Source organism: Coregonus lavaretus, assembly GCF_964263955.1.
Source record: "Coregonus lavaretus genome assembly, chromosome: 1".
Lineage (NCBI taxonomy): Eukaryota > Metazoa > Chordata > Actinopteri > Salmoniformes > Salmonidae > Coregonus > Coregonus lavaretus.
This window is the reverse complement of record NC_139988.1, coordinates 8,782,915-8,788,647: the sequence shown is the minus strand read 5'-3', so window position 1 is coordinate 8,788,647 and position 5,733 is coordinate 8,782,915. Positions and strand designations below refer to the sequence as shown.

At 41.8% G+C, this 5,733-nt stretch overlaps 1 pseudogene across 1 annotated transcript; it reads right to left on the bottom strand.

The window, feature by feature from the left end:
• Positions 1 to 411: 411 nt before the first annotated feature.
• Positions 412 to 4,227, bottom strand: LOC311120233 (interleukin-22 receptor subunit alpha-2-like; annotated as a pseudogene). Its single transcript has 9 exons — positions 4,157 to 4,227; positions 3,359 to 3,367; positions 3,220 to 3,241; positions 2,978 to 3,043; positions 2,793 to 2,858; positions 2,000 to 2,074; positions 1,619 to 1,884; positions 1,383 to 1,545; positions 412 to 561 (listed from the first exon to the last, which is right to left on the bottom strand). The product of its transcript is annotated as an interleukin-22 receptor subunit alpha-2-like (transcript).
• Between the last annotated feature and the right edge of the window lie 1,506 nt (positions 4,228 to 5,733).

Below are 5,733 nucleotides of genomic sequence, written 5' to 3'. Positions count from 1 at the left end.
GCTAAAACCGAAAACAAATCTGGGTGGCTTTACACATGTAAATGATCTAAAAATACCAAACAAGGCAGTTCTTTATTCAAAGGGAAGATTTGACAAAGCTAATTTTAGTCGCAGGGCACAACTCACGACTCACCCCATATGAATATCTCTCTGGGGAGAGATTTCTCTCTCCCTGATGACGGTTAATACTTCTCCCCTCAATTTATCATATTTTGTCCTGGCCGACAGCCTTTTTTTAACAGCCTTTCTCCCCTGACTCCCTGGGGTCAACACTGACTGTACAACCGGTCTACACACTAAGGCCAGACTCAGTTGCTAGTCTTGGCTGGTTGTCTCATGTCTTGCCTGCTCCTGAGACACAAAGCGCTGGGTTACGTAAGGCATACCTGGGGGAAGACACGACCCTGGCCCTCACAGTGAGGTGACGCGGGCCCTGGGGCTGCGGGTGCTTCTGCGGTCCAGCAGGTGCAATTGGCTCTCTGCCTGCAGGCAGTAGGTGGTCCAGGGTCTCAGGCCTGAGATCAGGAGCTGTTTGACACAGCCCTCCATTTCAAACGTTTCCTTCACAAGGATTAGTCAGAGAATAGGGTTAGTCAGAGGTGCGATATTTATGAAAAATGTATGCACTCACTAGCTGTAAGTCGCTCTGGATAAGAGCGTCTGCTAAATGACTAAAATGTAAAAATTTACAATATTTGAGTTGTTAGAACTCTGAAGACTTCTGAATCACTTGGCAGCACTCGTCAAGTAAAAAGCTTGAAGTATTCTGTGAACTATTTAAATTATTTGATGTATAACTATTCTGTGACCATTTTGGCTCTAGTCTTAAGATCCAATTAAAACTGATGTTAACATGTGTCCTTTGTCCTGATCTTGTCCACATTCTGATGGTGCCCACATTTTTTGACAGGTGTAGACGATTAAAAGACTCATTGTGATCAGATCTTCCTGACCACCTCCGGAGGAAGTCATTTGTGCCTGGATATCTTAAGAGTGTAAACAGATCTGGATGGTCAAACTATTTAAATCATCATTATACCACCCTGTAAAATAATTGACAGATGGCACCATTGACTTATGGCACAAATAATTGTCTTAACATAAATAAATTCATATTACTTTGAAAGAATATCTGTCAAATAATTTGCATACACGGAGGGACTAGGAAATGTGGTCACAATTCGGGCACAGTGGACGGATAAGAGACACATTTTAATACTAAGTGTAGACATGACTAACCTTGATCAGATAGTGATTAGATCATCTTGATCAGATCACAAAAAACATGTTAGCGCAAGGTGTAAACGGGGCTTTAGAGTAAAAGGTGGAAAATACTATTGTTTAGGATAATTAACGAATTATAAATAACAGTAGCTAGTTACCTCCTCGACGTCATTGTGCATGAGGTGTATTGGATATGACATTCTCTGCAGCTTCCTCACACTGATCCAGCTGCCATTAGGTCTCCTGTGGGGAGAGTGTGGAGGCTTGAGCCGGACCACACTGCCTTTCTCCGTCACATGAAGATGTCAAATAACAGCAGTTCTGAAATATCTATTCCTCATTTCAATAAAATGCTTGTGATTACTCATATCCCATGGATAGTAATGAGAAGCACTTAATCTCCCACTTGGGGTTGAATCTGGCGGTTAAGACCCATGAAGACTGGGTTCCTGAGTGGCCTGCGTCTGACCCTGGCGTAGTTCCATTCTCTGGGGTCGGATGTCTCCTGGCTCAGGTCACAGAGAAGCCGGCTGGCACTTCTCTGCATTGGACAAAGTTTAGTAGAGTTGGCATGTTGCTTCCAGTGCAAGACACTTCTGTAGTCCAGGGAGTGGAATTTCACCTCCTGTGGGGCGAAGACGTCTAGAGGAGTCCCTTTGCCTGAAATGGACACCAGTGTCATAAAGCAATACTTTTTCACCTAACTGGAAGAGATACACATTTAAATAATTTTATATTCATGCAACATGCGTCATGTTGAATATTAAGACAGTACTTCCTCTGAGCAGCGACTGAGGAAACACAGCAGTAGCACAGGGATCAGGATGTTATATGTCGGACCCCAGTAAGACTAGCTGTTGCCATTGGCATCGGCTAATGGGGATACTAATAAGTTAAATTAATTAAATTAATTGACATGAAAATGTAATTCAGCCTTCCCTGCAAGCATAACAATTTGTTTGAAGTTTCAAACCTGTATTTAACAACATTGTAATTATAATAATACATTTAATTTGCTTTTATTGTATATTATGCGAAGAAAATACAAAAAAGCTAAGATGAGGGAAATGATAGGGGAACAGATTAAAAAAAGATATTAAAAACAACAGAATTTGTTTGCACGCAACATTTGCCTTATCATTTATAAAAAATATATATGATTTTAGCTACATGAAAAGTACAATATAAAGATCGTTCACAATAGCAAGGTACCAGAAATTATAGCAACAACAGAAATGATCACCACAGCAATCCCCTTACATTGGTATAACTTTGTTATCTGAATATGATAGGACATACTCCTAATACTATCAGTCGTGTAAACAGTCCAAATATAACAAATATACACAGCACAAGACAACTGACAATAACGGAATAACTCACCAGAGGAGGATTGTGGGAGGAGCTATAGGAGGACAGACAATAAACGGAATAACTCACCAGAGGAGGCTGGTGGGAGGAGCTATAGGAGGACAGACAATAAACGGAATATCTCACCAGAGGAGGCTGGTGGGAGGAGATATAGGACGACAGACATTAAATAGACAATAAACTAATGAATATCTCACCAGAGGAGGCTGGTGGGAGGAGCTATAGGAGGACAGACAATAAACTGAATATTTCACCAGAGGAGGCTGGTGGGAGGAGATATAGGAGGACAGACAATACACAGGCAATAGACTAATGAATATCTCACCAGAGGAGGCTGGTGGGAGGAGATATAGGAGGACAGACAATAAACGTAATATCTCACCAGAGGAGACTGGTGGGAGGAGCTATAGGAGGACAGACAATAAACTGAATATTTCACCAGAGGAGGCTGGTGGGAGGAGATATAGGAGGACAGACAATACACAGGCAATAGACTAATGAATATCTCACCAGAGGAGGCTGGTGGGAGGAGATATAGGAGGACAGACAATAAACGTAATATCTCACCAGAGGAGGCTGGTGGGAGGATCTATAGGAGGACAGACAATAAACTGGATATCTCACCAGAAGAGGCTGGTGGGAGGAGCTATAGGAGGACAGACAATAAACAGACAATAAACTGAATATCTTACCAGAGGAGGCTGGTGGAAGGAGATATAGGAGGACAGACAATAAACAGACAATAGATTAATTAATATCTCACCAGAGGAGGCTGGTGGGAGGAGATATAGGAGGACAGACAATAAACAGACAATAAACTGATGAATATCTCACCAGAGGAGGCTGGTGGGAGGAGCTCTCAAAAACATAATTATATTCCCTTGCTACCTTACAAAAACATTCATGTCACTCAAGTAGGCACAGACAGGGGTCATTTCGCTACACCCACAATAACATCTGCTAAATATGTGTATGTGACCAATAAAATGTAATTTGATTTGATTTTAATTCTAGCTACTTTTGAAGCACATGGTGTGCCCCAGAAACGAATATGTAACACTGTAAATATATTTGTTTATTATAAAAGCTAAAATGTTGATACGAATAGATGTCAATGAAATTACAAAGTCATTTGTGGAATATTAGGTTTCTACATTGTGTAAAAGCGCTATTTTCCTATTGAGATGCATTACATTATACTGTGAGGCGCCTAAGACTGCGCTACAGGATGGACAGCTGTTTGTCCTCGCAGTGGCAGAACACGTGTAACAACACCTGCACAGGATCGGTATATCTGAACATCAGATCTGCGGGACAGGTACAGGATGGCAGCAACAACTGCCCGAGTTACACCAGGAATGCACAATCCCTCCATCAGTGCTCAGACTGTCCACAATAGGCTGAGAGCGGCTGGACTGAGGGCTTGTAGGCCTGTTGTAAGGCAGGTCCTCACCAGGCATCACCGGCAACAACGTTGCCTATGGGCACAAACCCACTGTCGCTGGACCAGACAGGACTGTCAAAAAGTGCTCTTCACTGACGAGACGCGGTTTTGTCTCACCAGTGTTCTGCCATGGCCAGCGACGAGCACGTCTTGGACCAGTTGGATCGGATGGTGAGGGCTAGGGTCATTCCCCCCAGAAATGTCCGGGAACTTGCAGGTGCCTTGGTGGAAGAGTGGGGTAACCTCTCACAGCAAGAACTGGCAAGTCTGGTGCAGTCCATGATGAGGAGATGCACTGCAGTACTTAATGCAGCTGGTGGCCACACCAGATACTGACTGTTACTTTTGATTTTGACCCCCCTCCCCCCTCCCACCCCTTTGTTCAGGGACACATTATTCAATTTCTGTTAGTCACATGTCTGTGGAACTTGTTCAGTTTGTCTGTTGTTGAATCTTGTTATGTTCATACAAATATTTACACATGTTAAGTTTGCTGAAAATAAACGCAGTTGACAGTGAGAGGACGTTTTTTTTTTTGCTGAGTTTATTACGTTCAATAAGAGTAGGTTACAAAAATGAAAGTAGGGTGGTGTTATGGGTCGGTGTATAATGCGAACATCCAGCAACCCAAAGGTTGTGCGTTCAAATCTCATCCATGGACAATTTGAGCTAATTAACAACTTTGCAACTACTTAGCATATTAGCTAACCCTAATGCCTAGCTAACGTTAACGGCCTAGCTAACGTTAGCATTAGCCATCTAGCTAACGTTAGTAACAACAAATTGTAATTGGTAACATATCATACGTATTGCAAATTCGTAACATTGTATGAATTGCAATTTGTAACATATCCTAATTGTAATTTGTAACATACTATACGTACTACATTTGTATTATATTGTACGACCGCTATTACATTGGTAGGCCAATGTAATGTAACATATCATACCAAATAGAATGGTACAGATTTTAGTAACTGTTATGATGAGTTTCTCGGGTATCAAAGAATCAAGGATGCAAGGATATACTTAGACACTTTGTAGACAGTTAATGCAAATGTTTAATGATCGGTACCGGGTTCGTTACAACAATGACCAGAGCTTTGCCCTTGGTGTTACGAACTAACTTGAACAAAGAAGACACTCTACCTTATATACAGTGGGGGAAAAAAGATGAGAGAGGCCTGTAATTTTCATCATAGGTACACGTCAACTATGACAGACAAAATGAGAAAAAATCATCCAGAAAATCACATTGTAGGATTTTTAATGAATTTATTTGCAAATTATGGTGGAAAATAAGTATTTGGTCAATAACAAAACTTTCTCAATACTTTGTTATATACCCTTTGTTGGCAATGACACAGGTCAACAGTTTTCTGTAAGTCTTCACAAGGTTTTCACACACTGTTGCTGGTATTTTGGCCCATTCCTCCATGCAGATCTTCTCTAGAGCAGTGATGTTTTGGGGCTGTCGCTGGGCAACATGGACTTTCAACTCCAGGACCTTGAAATGCTTCTTACGAATCCACTCCTTCGTTGCCCGGGTGGTGTGTTTGGGATCATTGTCATGCTGAAAGACCCAGCCACGTTTCATCTTCAATGCCCTTGCTGATGGAAGGAGGTTTTCACTCAAAATCTCACGATACATGGCCCCATTCATTCTTTCCTTTACACGGATCAGTCGTCCTGGT